This window comes from Pelophylax lessonae, assembly GCF_965119305.1.
Source record: "Pelophylax lessonae genome assembly, chromosome: 3".
NCBI classification, from domain to species: Eukaryota; Metazoa; Chordata; class Amphibia; order Anura; family Ranidae; genus Pelophylax; species Pelophylax lessonae.
The window spans coordinates 530,908,820-530,921,473 of record NC_138770.1 but is presented as its reverse complement, the minus strand read 5'-3'; the positions used below and the strand labels follow the sequence as shown (position 1 = coordinate 530,921,473).

The 12,654-nt window shown below is 43.9% G+C and overlaps 1 protein-coding gene across 1 annotated transcript in view; it reads left to right on the top strand.

Annotated features, from left to right (window-relative positions):
* Positions 1-12,654, top strand: part of PSEN2 (presenilin 2) — an 80,593-nt gene that overhangs the window by 16,217 nt on the left and 51,722 nt on the right. The gene's annotated exons all lie outside the window — the stretch shown is intronic.

The following is a 12,654-nucleotide window of genomic DNA, read 5'->3' as shown; positions in this document are numbered from 1 at the left end:
TGGTTGAAGTTTTTACAGTATACAGAAATGAATTGGCAAAAATAAAATGTAAAAAGGGGGAAATTTCTGCGCTAAAGATAAAATCATATGAGTGAAATAGCCTACAAGCAAAGCTGCTGGCACTGCATGAAGGGATGAATGAAGGGATAAGAGGGCTGCTTACCAGAGGTCCATGGCCATTCAAACTAATGAATTGGCCCCAAAACAGCAATAGGCATTGGCACTGGTACAGGGTCCCGAGCAAGCACTGTTCACATCCCAGATAAATATTCCTCAAATCCAGTAAGGCACCAAACAGGATCCATTGTGAATGGCATTTAAATGAAAAATAGAAGAGGGGAGACACATAGCGTAATCCAGTAAAAACAATAGGAAGGCTTTAATAAAATAACACTTACAAAAGGAAGCAGAAACGATCGCGTAAAACCAGATTCCAAAGGTTAGTAGGAGGATTGTGGCGTCCCGCGTCCTCACTGGTACAAACTAAGCCGGCAGGGGGCGTGTTGATGTCACGTGTGACGCGTCCGTCGCCTTTCACGCATATTTCCGTAGTCGACATAATCGATTACGCCGTTGCAGCGCTAATTGAGTGCATACTATACTGTACATGGACATACTTTTCAGTAAGCGAACATTTCTGTAATAAAATCTTTTTTTTTTTTTTTTATTGGTTTTACGTAATATTCAGATTTTCTGAGATACTGGATTTTGGGTTTTCACTAGCTGTAAGCCATATTCCTCAAAATGTAAAAGAAAGAAATGCTTGAAATAAATCACTCTGTGTGTAACACATCTATGTAAAATATGAGTTTCCCTCTCCATGACTTTTCCATTAAGGTCAAAAATGCAACCGTCAATCTCTCCCCTCACGCCAGGGTGTTAATCCTAGACTATGATCAGTCCTTTCAGCCCCCAAATTCAATAGATGTCAAAGGCTTGTAGGCTTCACCTCCATAACATCTCTAAAATTCACCCCTTTTTAACTAATGAACCACCAAGCTACTCATTAACTCCCTTGTTATCTCTTGCCTTGACTATTGCAACTCCCTTCTCATAGGCCTACCTCTCCATAGGCTATCCCCTGCTGCTGCCAGACTCAGTGTCTGCCACCCCTCTCTGCCAATCTATACACTGGCTTCTGATCGCCCAGCAAATTAAATTCAATATGCTAACAATCCCCAGTTGATCCAGGGAATATCCCATTGCCTCTTGGGGAATAAGGAAGGAATTCCCCCCCTTCCCCACTGGAGAAAATCGGATCATGCTTTGCTGGGGGGTTTTTTGGCCTTCCTCTGGATCAACTGTGGGTATAGGATTGTGTATATAGGCTTGTATGATTTTTATTTGTTTTTTTATTTCCCTTTAATAGTTGAATTGGGTGGACTTGTGTCTTTTTTTTTTTTTTTTTACCCTGACTAACTATGTAACAACATACAAAGCCATTCACAACTCTTCCCTGAGCTTCATCACCATTTTTGCCTCTAAATATCACCCAAACCGTCCTCTCAAGACCTCCTGCTCTCAAGCTCCCTTGTCTTGTGATTTCATGCTCGTCTCCAGGACTTCTCCAGAGTCTCTCCCATCCTCTTGAACTCTCTACCTCAATCTACCCAACTATCTCCTCCTCTGGCTGCCCTTAGGGGTGAACACTAAAAACTCATCTCTTCAGGGAAGGAAGCCTATCACGCCTCCAACAAATCTCTTATCACTTCCACCAGCGCATCCCCCACAGTTATAACCTTTTGTATCAATATCCACACCCTATTAGATCGTAAGCTCTTATGAGCAGGGCCAAGGGGGTTCAGAAGTTGAGGGAAAAGCGGGTATAGTATCTCCTCCTTTCTATATCCCCCTAGGTGATTTTCTCCTGATTTGTTTTTTCCCAGTATTTTGAGATGGGGGGGGGGGGTACACTAGGTATGCAACTTTTCATGAAGATTTAGAGGCCAAATTCCACTTTTCTGACCATGTTTCATGTTGCATCCACATATTGGGTATAGCATTAAACATGGATATATTTCACAGATATATATTATAGGGGTTGCAGCATCCTATTTTCTATTTTTTTTTAATTATTTTGGTGTGTATAATAATATAAAAGTGCAGCACTACAAATCATATACCAAAATGATGACATATATGGGCATATATGTTGAGAAAAAAATGAATTGAAATTCATATATATTGAGTCCCAAGTGAAAGTGAAGCATCCAAATTCATAAAGGTGATTGTAGATTGAAGATAGATCTCTACACCAGCAGAAACAAATGGTGTGTATGTGCAGCCAAAATAAGCAGTGATATGTGAATGCAAGACTAAAAGTCCCTTCTGTCATTGTAGTAGAAGGACCTGTAGACTTCATTGAAGCACAAGTGCAATACCGTCACTCCATTTGCAGTCCATTGATGGTTCCACCTGCTCTTTAACTGAAAGTCCAAGACCAAGCATAGACTGGAGCTGGAGAAATAGTTTGCAGGGGCCTGTGCATGCCACCCCATGATGGGCCGATGGTTGCAATGCTTTACAAGCTCCAATTAAAAATAAAATGCACTTTTTTCTTTCATTGTCGGTATATGTTTTCATTTTTTTTTAAAAAGTGGAATCTGCTTTTCGGTGTTTCATTCTTCTAGTCACCTGACAATATTTTCACTAGTCCCAAATGCTCAGATTTTTATACTTAGCAGATGTAGATAGCATATGGACAAGCCTGGATTGCATGATGAGTGTTTTACTGTTCAGATCCACATTAGGCACAGAATAACTGTAACCACTCAGAAGTTGCACATTCTGTTCTTTACACGATATGATGCTTTTATTCAGCACTGTCTGTCTTGTAAACATCTTTTACTCATCCATAATAAAATGCAAGGCCAAATATCCTCTTATCCATTAGGCCCCCACCCACCTGTAAAAAACAGAGATATTTCTTTTTTTTTTTTAATTTAACAAAATCCTTGGAAAGTTGAGTATTCCAACTCACACAAAAAGATGCTCCAACACCGTGCTGGGTATCCTCCTCTTTCTTAAGATCTTACCAGAAGCCCCGTGACATCACACTCACTGGGTGCCAGGACCTGGTGACGTATAAACCTGGCAATAAAAGGGTTAAGAAAACAATATACCATTTTCATCAAGACATTTTGTAAATCCCATAGGTTAGCTATAAGTTGATTATACCAGACGACTTTCTCAATGCTTTAATCCAAGAAAAACCCTTGAAATAATTTTCAGGTCTCAGGGAGCCACTGCGAAAACAGAAAATTGTCTATCAGATACTTACCGTAATTTTCCTTTCCTGATGGACTCCATGGCAGCATACATATGGGTTAACCCCGCCTCCACTCCTCCCCTATAGGACCCCATTCCCATAAGACTTTGCTCTAAGCCAGGGGCTGTGTTCCGTAAATAGCCTACTCATGACTCTGGGTGGGAACTCCTGTTGCCACGGAGTCCATCAGAAAAGGAAAATTACGGTAAGTATCTGATAGACAATTTTCAGTTTTCCTGACAGACTCCATGGCAGCATACGTATGGGAAATAACTAGCCATACACATCCGGGTGGGCAATTGCAGAACCAAAGAAAAGGGTTTAATTGACACGGTCAACCGACAGGATTTGTAAACCAAAAATTAACAGAAGATAAGAGGCCGGCTCTACACAATAATGAGCCATAAATGTATTGTTCGGGGACCCCAAGGTCACCCTACTGGTTACATTGGGAACCACATGCTGCAAAGCCACCCAGGATGTGGGCACACTCCTGTGAGCAGTCACCATCCCCAAAGGAGCCTGTTGGATGGCCCCAAACAATCCATGCCACAATCATCCTAGATGAGGCACATTTCCCTTTTGTCCTTTCCGAAAAAAAGGGATGAACATGCGTTTCTGAAGCCTGAAGGAAGCTCTAGCTTGTAGATATAACTTCAAAATATCTGAGAGATTCCTAGAACCAAAGGAAGGCACTGCTGAGAGTCAAAATCAGGATTCCCTGTTTACTAGACATGCGCTTTAACCAGCTAAACCACAGGGCGACCTCTCCCACATCTAAAGGATGCAAGTTAGCACTCCAAAGGTTGGCAGAATAATTTCTTGGTTCCCATGAAAGCCTGATGTACCCTTGGGAATTGAGTCAAGTATAGATAAAAGCACCACTCGAACTGGAAGAACGTTAAGGAAAGTTCTCCAGGACCAGTGAATCATTCTCTGCGGCTTTTTACGGTGATGTGATAACCAGGAGAAGGGCAAACATAACGGAGACAGCCCTAGAACACTACACTCCCAATTCCTGAGAAGGAGTTTAAGAACAAGAGGGAGATTCCATTTGGAAACCTCCCCTTACTCTGAGGTGTGAACCAAGTTGCTCCCATGAAGAATTGTTGGACAGGAAAGACGCCTAGACCTGGAAACACCGGTGAAGGTCCATAAAGCTGACACTTGTACTCTGAAGGAGCTGATCGATAGAGCCTATCTAAATCCGACTGGAGGAAGCCCAGAATATTTAGAACTTCTAGACCAGTACATGATCTGTCAGCAGCAGACATGTATTGCACAGACTTTGACCAGATTCTCCCGTAAACTTTGTTTGTGTTCACTCTACCATACAAGAGAAAGAGAGATGACTCTTGGGGAGAAGCCGAGGACCTCCAATCTCAAGAACCAGACTGTCAGACGTAACCATGCTGGAAATGGATGTAAAAATGCACCCAGTGACAGAAGGTCTGGCCTGATGGGAAGGGGCACTGGGTTCTAGTTGCTGAACAGTGCTAGCAAGGGGAACCATGGCCTAATTGGCCAATAAGGCATCACTGCCATTCCCTCCACAACTTCTGTTCAGGGTTTTCGTAGAAACCAGAGGATAACCAGGACTTGAAGAAACACACAGGACTCGCTTCCCTTTCAAGGATCCGTCAGGCCATCTGTGCCTGAAAAACCTCCACATGTAGAGACCATTCCTTGTTGTCCAACTGGACTCTGGAAAGAAAGACTGTTCGAATATTCTGGACTCTGGGGAAATAAGCCACTAAGATGTAGGCTTGATTCTTCTGAGCCCAAGACATAATTGGCTTTGCTTCCTTTAATAAAGAACAGACTGTGAGTCCCCCCCTTGTCTTTTAACATAGGAGACCGCCGTTATATGGTGAAAGGCCTGTAGGGTGCAGAAGGCTGCCCAGAGTTTCAGAATGTTCAACACAATCTTGTGAAATTGACAGCCCCGCCTGCCTTGAGCTATCCCCGACAGGCAGCAAGCCCCCCATCCCATATTGGTGGTATCGAATGTGATCGTGAACCAGGAAATGGGGCAATGGAATAAGAAAATGAGCGAGTTTCTCCCTGCAGCCACCAGGGGACTCATTCTCATGACTGAGGTTATGGTTCCTGGCGCCCACTACTGGAGAAACACCTTCTGAAAGGGCTGAGTTCTCTGGAGCATCCACTTGACCATTGGATCTGTAGACACCATAGAGCTAATCATTTTAGACACTAAAAGGCACGCAGGTGGGAAGAACACAGGGCCAGGAGTATTCTGTTCCAGAACATCAGGATCCAGAGACAAAGCAATGGTCCTCTTGATTATATCGAACTGAGCCCCGAGGCACACAAGAGACAGAGTGGGCTCTAGGTGTCCCTTATCCAGAATCAGCTGCTAGCTGAATTTTGAGGAGCAGCTGGCTTCTGTTTTGGGACAGTAGGAGAAGAACATCCAAGTAACTATGCAGGCGTACGCTCCTTGCTTTGATAAAGACCTTAACAACCAATATAGATGCTTAAAACCCACAGGGTGATGTTAAAAGCCCGAATGGTAGACAAGCAAGCTGGAGATGGTCTTGACTTACAGCAAACCAAAGGAACTTGCAGAGGCCTTCTACAATGTGCACATGAAAGTAAGCATCCTTAGGTCTATTGGAAATGAACCAGTCGCCTGGCTGGACCCCCTATCTTTTGATGAATACTGGTTTAGGTGCGCAAGGTGTAAAAAAACGGCCCCTGCAAGTCGCTCCTCTTCATCACCATAAAGAGAGGCGAGTACATGCCCTAAAATGTCTCGCATCCTGGGACTGCCACACCAGTGATTTTTACGTAATACAAGAGTATAAAGCTGCAAGAAAAAGTATGTGAACCCTTTGGAATGATATGGATTTCTGCACAAATTGGGTCATCAAATGTGATCTGATCATCATCTATGTCACAACAATAGACAATCACAGTCTGCTTAAACTAATAACACACAAACAATAAAATGTTGCCATGTTTTTATTGAACACACCATGTAAACATTCACAGTGCAGGTGGAAAAAGTATGTGAACCCTTGGATTTAATAACTGGTTGAACCTCCTTTTGGCAGCAATAACTTCAACCAAACGTTTCCTGTAGTTGCAGATCAGACGTGCACAATGGTCAGGAGTAATTCTTGACCATTCCTCTTTACAGAACTGTTTCAGTTCAGCAATATTCTTGGGATGTCTGGTGTGAATCGCTTTCTTGAGGTCATGCCACAGCATCTCAATCGGGTTGAGGTCAGGACTCTGACTGGGCCACTTCATAATTCGTATTTTCTTCTGTTTAGGCCAATCTGTTGTTGATTTACTTCTATGCTTTGTAGAGCTGCACGATTAATCGTATGAAAATCGCAATCTCGATTAACCCCCCCCCCTGACGATCTAAACCTGACATAGTCTCGATTCTTTGCATAGCTAAGGAAGCAGAGAGAACAGCTGTGGAAAAAAAAAAAGCCTCCCGCAAACAAACGCCTATCAGCATTAAGGCTACATTCACACCTGAGCGTAGCGATTTTTACCGCGATTTTAGTGCAGGCGTTTTTAGATTGAATAGAAACCAATGGAAAACGCCTGTAATCTGCCCAAAAAGAAGCTCATGTACTTTTTTGAGCGTTGGGCGTTTTGCTCACAGCGTCAAAACGCTCAGATGTGAACAGGGGCCATTGAAATGAATAGGATTTGTCTTGTTGGGCGTTTTGAGAGCTGATCCTAGAGCAGAAAAACTCCCCAAAAACGCCCCAAAACGCCTACATGTGAACGGAGCCTAAGGCCCCGTTCACACAGGGGCGATCCGACTTCGGGGGGCGACCTCCGAGGTTGCGGTGCGAGCAGCGCGCCGCGACCTCGAAGCGGCCGCCACGGACTTCATAACATTAAAGTCTATGGCGGTCGCCTCCGGGTCGCCCCAAAGAAGCTCCGGACCCTTTTTCTAAGTCGGAGCGACTTGTGTCGCTCCTATTTGAACGGGTCCGCAGCTTCCCTATGGAAGGCGACTTGTGAGGCGACCAGGTCGCCTTAGTGTGAACGGGGACTAAGTCTCCCAGTAACTATAAACAAAATGATTACATTGTATCTTTTCCTTCCCTCTGCCAGGGGGAAAGGAAGTTTTTAACCTCTTAAAGACTAGACCTTTTTCTGACACTTGTTGCTTGCAAGTTAAAATCAGTTTTTTTTGCTAGAAAAGTACTTAGAACCCCCAAACATTTTATATATTTTTTTAGCAGAGACCCTGCAGAATAAAATGGCGATTGTTGTAATATTTTATGTCACACTGTATTTGCGCAGAAGTCTTTCAAACGCAATTAATAGACTTTAATGAATAAAAAAAAAAAAACGTAACAGTAAAGTTATCCCAATTTTTTTTGTTACACAGAGAATCGTGAGAGAATCGTGATCTTTATTCCAAGCTAAAAAATCGTGATTCTCATTTTGGCCAGAATCGTGCAGCTCTAATGCTTTGGGTCATTGTCCTGTTGCAACACCCATCTTCTGTTGAGCTTCAGCTGATAGACAGATGGCCTTAAGTTCTCCTGCAAAATGTCTTGATAAACTTGGGAATTCATTTTTCCTTCGATGATAGCAATCCATCCAGGCCCTGACGCAGCAAAGCAGCCCCAAACCATGATGCCCCACCACCATACTTCACAGTTGGGATGAGGTTTTGATGTTGGTGTGCTGTGCCTCTTTTTCGCCACACATAGTGTTGTGTGTTTCTTCCAAACAACTCAACTTTGGTTTTATCTGTCCACAAAATATTTTGCCACTACTGCTGTGGAACATCCAGGTGCTCTTGTGCAAACTGTAAACGTGCAGCAATGTTTTGTTTGGACAGCAGTGGCTTGCTCTGTGGTATCCTTCCATGAAATCCATTCTTGTTTAGTGTTTTACGTATTGTAGATTCGCTAACAGGGATGTTTGCATTTGCCAGTGACTTTTGTAAGTCTTTAGCTGACACTCTAGGATTCTTTTTCATCTCATTGAGCAGTCTGCGCTGTACTCTTGCAGTCATCTTTACAGGACGGCCACTCCTAGGGAGAGTAGCAGCATTGCTGAACTTTCTCCATTTATAGACAATTTGTCTTACCGTGGATTGATGAACAGCAAGGCTTTTGGAGATACTTTTATAACCCTTTCCAGCTTCATGCAAGTCAACAATTCTTAATCGTAGGTCTTCTGAGAGCTCTTTTATGCGAGGCATCATTCACATCAGGCAATGCTTCTTGTGAAAAACAAACCCAGAACTGGTGTGTGTTTTATAGGGCAGGGCATCTGTAACCAACACCTCCAATCTCATCTCATTGATTGGTCTCCAGTTGGCTGACATCTCACTCCAATTAGCTCTTGGAGATGTCATTAGTCTAGGGGTTCACATAATTTTTCCACCTGCACTGTGAATGTTTACATGGTGTGTTCAATAACAACATGGCAACATTTCATTCTTTGTGTGTTATTAGTTTAAGCAGACTGTGATTGTCCATTGTTGCGTCTTAGATGATGATCAGATCACATTTTATGACCAATTTGTGCAGAAATCCATATCATTCCAAAGGGTTCACATACTTTTTCTTGCAGCTGTATGCTTAATTTTACCTCCGAGTGAGGCAAAATCTGTGGAAATTATTCCACGATGAGGAGGACTTCTGAAGGACCATGCGTGCCCTGAAAAGACCGCTTTGATGTTCCAATAGTCTGAGGCTCAAACTCAGTAGCTTCTTGAATACCCAAGGTCAAGCTTTTAGCCTACTTCTGAGGGTATATCTGGCCTCTTCACCAGCTCTTCCTAAAATCCAGACCTGTTCTGTAAAAATGTGCGACCCTCACACGCTCTGAACATTGTCCTTTTGACTGTGTCATCTTCCGGCCTAGCAGGTGCCGGACGCCACTATGCGCATGATTTACCTTGGAGCCTCACCATGGAAACCGACACCAGCTCTGGGTCCTAAACTACCGAGCTCTTGAATACTGTGTCTGCATTCTCCTTCCACGTTTCCATCACTTTTAGCCTGGGCTCTTGTGGCCATGTTTACTTTCAGGTCATTCACTGCATCTTCTAAGGAAGAGCGACATGCCTGCTTGCCTCATTAAGGCCTCAACAACTAGAGAGGCAGTCTTTAGATGCTTCACATCCTTATCTCTGAATGGATAGAGCTTGACCATCTTGCTCAGAAGGGAGGTATATCTCATGACCTTGCTCCACTTATCCAAAATTATGTCCCTTATTTCCGTTAGGAATGGGAAATTAGAACGCTCTCTCTAGAGGTGCATAAAGAACTTCCTCTTGCTTTGCAGGAGACTCTACAGGTTCTATTTGTGTAAATGCTCCCTTCAATGCCTTGACCAAGGGCGTCACAAGGGCTCTGCCTCACTTTTTGAGGTCTTTATAGATTAATGGCTTGAATAGGACGGTTCTAGTCCTTCCTGGCTGTCCATAGTGGGAGAATACGCCATAACGACTGTTGGACCTTGCGTGTGGCTTGTACCCCACTTTTTTTAAGGGTTTTCTGCACTACACGCCTCACCAGAGATTCCATTTGCTGGAAACCACCACTTTTTCCCAACCGCCTGGGCTTAGTATGGCTCACACAGAGACTTGTCCTCTGGTGCCGAAGTCCTGCATCCCCAGCAGGCTCCTTCCTTTGAGCAGCTGACATGGCGGTGGATGTGGAGGATTCAGAGCTTCTGCAATAAAGGCTGGACTTTGATTGTGACTAATGATGACTAAATCTGGAAGAAGGTTGATGTAGTGACCTAATGAGGTCTTTCCCATCTTGTGCCGTGTATTGTCAACCAGAACTAGAAGGACTTAAAAACCTAAAAGAAAACAAAATAGGGTAGAAAGGAAAAGGGTTAAAAACCCAAAGGGAATTGCTCAGGCAAGCGAAGAAAGGAAAGGGTTTAACACACCCTCTCATCCCCCGCTACACATAGGCTGGCTACAAGGCTGGGGGGGGGGGGGGCAGTGATACATCCGTAATGTGGAAATTGCACAGACAGCCAACCTGCACAGGTGATAGAACCATCAGGATCACACACAGGCAGCACACAAGGGTGTTATTGTAGAGCATGTACCTGTGAGGATTGCACACAGCATTTAGGGAAACTGCTGCCAACAGAGAAGTCCCAATATCAACAGTACTGACTGCTGATTGAATCTCTCCACTGTAATGACACCAAAGCCCACAGGACGAGTCTCCGGACATGAGTAACCCAGGGACGCTAGGCCGGCAGAGAGAGCGGCGGCTTGGAACCCAAATGCGCTCCGGCCGCCATAGGCTGGAAGACACTAGAGCAGGGGAGTAAAACAGATAAAACACACACAACTGCTGCCATGGAATATGCAAAAAAAAAAGTATACATCACTGCACACAGCATCCCCTACGACCATGCCTGGATCCATAAGACACTGCTGCATGGGCCCAGGACATTTATGGCCACCTGCTAATAGCAAGGCTCTTTGGCCGTACTGACGCTTTGCCTGCCAATGGCCAAGCTTAAGCTTTTCATGGCACCGCATCCACCGCCCTTCTCCACCCTGCTATCAGCTGGGGATTGCTGGAGACTCCACATGGCACCGAATCCATCGCCCTTCCCCGCCCTGCTAATAGCTGGGGAATGCTGGAGACTTCACATGTCTTCCGGGGCACAGCTTGCCGAACAACCAGGCCTTGATCGTGGACACTTCATCCAAGGTAAGACTTCAACCATTCTGGTCCTTAGGAGGAGGAGGAGGACAAAAAAGGAACAGGGTCTCTGGCTCAGAGCAAAGATTTATGGGAATGGGGTCCTATAGGGGAGGAGTGGAGGTGGGGCTAACCCATACGTATGCTGCCATGGAGTCTGTCAGTAAACAATATTATATCTACAACTGTTTTGCTGTCCATTAGCAAGTCTGGTATGTTGTGTGTGCGTGTGTATATATAAAATTTACGAAATAAATAAAACCATAAGGAATGTTGTATACCTGGAGTATTTGACACTCAAGGTGGATCATGTTTCAACAAAATGGGAAAAAAATCATGGCCAGAAAAGAAATGCAGACTGACTCCGTTACATTCGTGGTCAATAGAGAATTGCCTCTTTACTACGGTGTTCCGTGAAGGGACCCATTACACTGTGGTCATTGGGAGAGATGTGTCCTTACATTAGTGGTATTAAAGAAGCCATCCCTACATTGAGGTTAGTGAGAGCAGTGCATCCTTGAGTGGAAGAATGCCCCCCTTACTTTGGAGGTAATTTGAAAGAATGATCCATTTCATTGGGGATTGCTGCAAATAATGCCATTCTTGCAGTCTGCTAAAAAAAAAATCCCTGGTCATGTGATTACTTCAACATTTGTTTCAAAGGTCTTTTCCATTAGACCCAGTTCACTATCTACTAGGTCTTCCCTTCTCCAGTTTCCCTAAATCAACTTGGGGTCTGATCTCATACATTCTCCAAACTGCTAGGGGAGCCATCCCCCTCCGATGGTTGTCTACTGACCCCCCCCCCCCCTACAAAACCCCAACTTTTACATATTGTGGCGGAAATCCGGAGAATGGAATTCCTTACTACTATTGTTACCGACTCTTGTACAGTTTAATAAATGTTGGTATACCTAAGACCAATTCGAATATGGTGACCTTTCTCCTCCAAAAACCACCCTAATGCCACCTGTCGCCTCCCTTATAACCTCCTATAACCCCCTCCCTCCCTTCCCCTCCTTATCCAATGTGTGGCTCTCTCACAGCTCTGGCACCCACGTTTATTTTTCCATGTTTTTAAGTGCTGATACCTTATTCTTGCTTCAATCTTGCTCCTGTCCTGAATTATACTAGGTGTCTGTTATTTTTATTTATCAACCATAAACCTGTAAATTGTACTTTGACATTCCTCTTTTGGTGAACTGCCATATCTTTACTCTGTTTTGTTTTTTGTGTTATGTACAACTTTTAATAAAAAACATAATTATATTAAAAAAAATCCCTGGTGTCAAACCAGGTATTGTTGACCCTGGAACTATGCAGGCAGCATTGGGTGGTAGATTAGTCAGCCATTGCCCCTGGTAACCTCTGGAATAACCCTAATTAGGAATGTCTGGATTATACCTGGATTATACAATATATGTAGTGTAGAAAAATAACCGCACTTGCTGTAAATTAAAACAGTGTTTACAGACTATTTACATCAAGCTGATCTGTTACATGTATGTCCTAAAAACATTTAAAAATATATTCACATGGGCATACTGATCTATACATCCATGTGATGGGCCGTTTTCATCCCTCTGGGATGCACAGATGTTCAGTGCAGCTGTATGCAGGCAGCCTGTTCAAATCAGGGAAAGACAGGCGGCTTCATGGATCTCCAAGTGCATTCCGGAGTGTAGATCCATATGG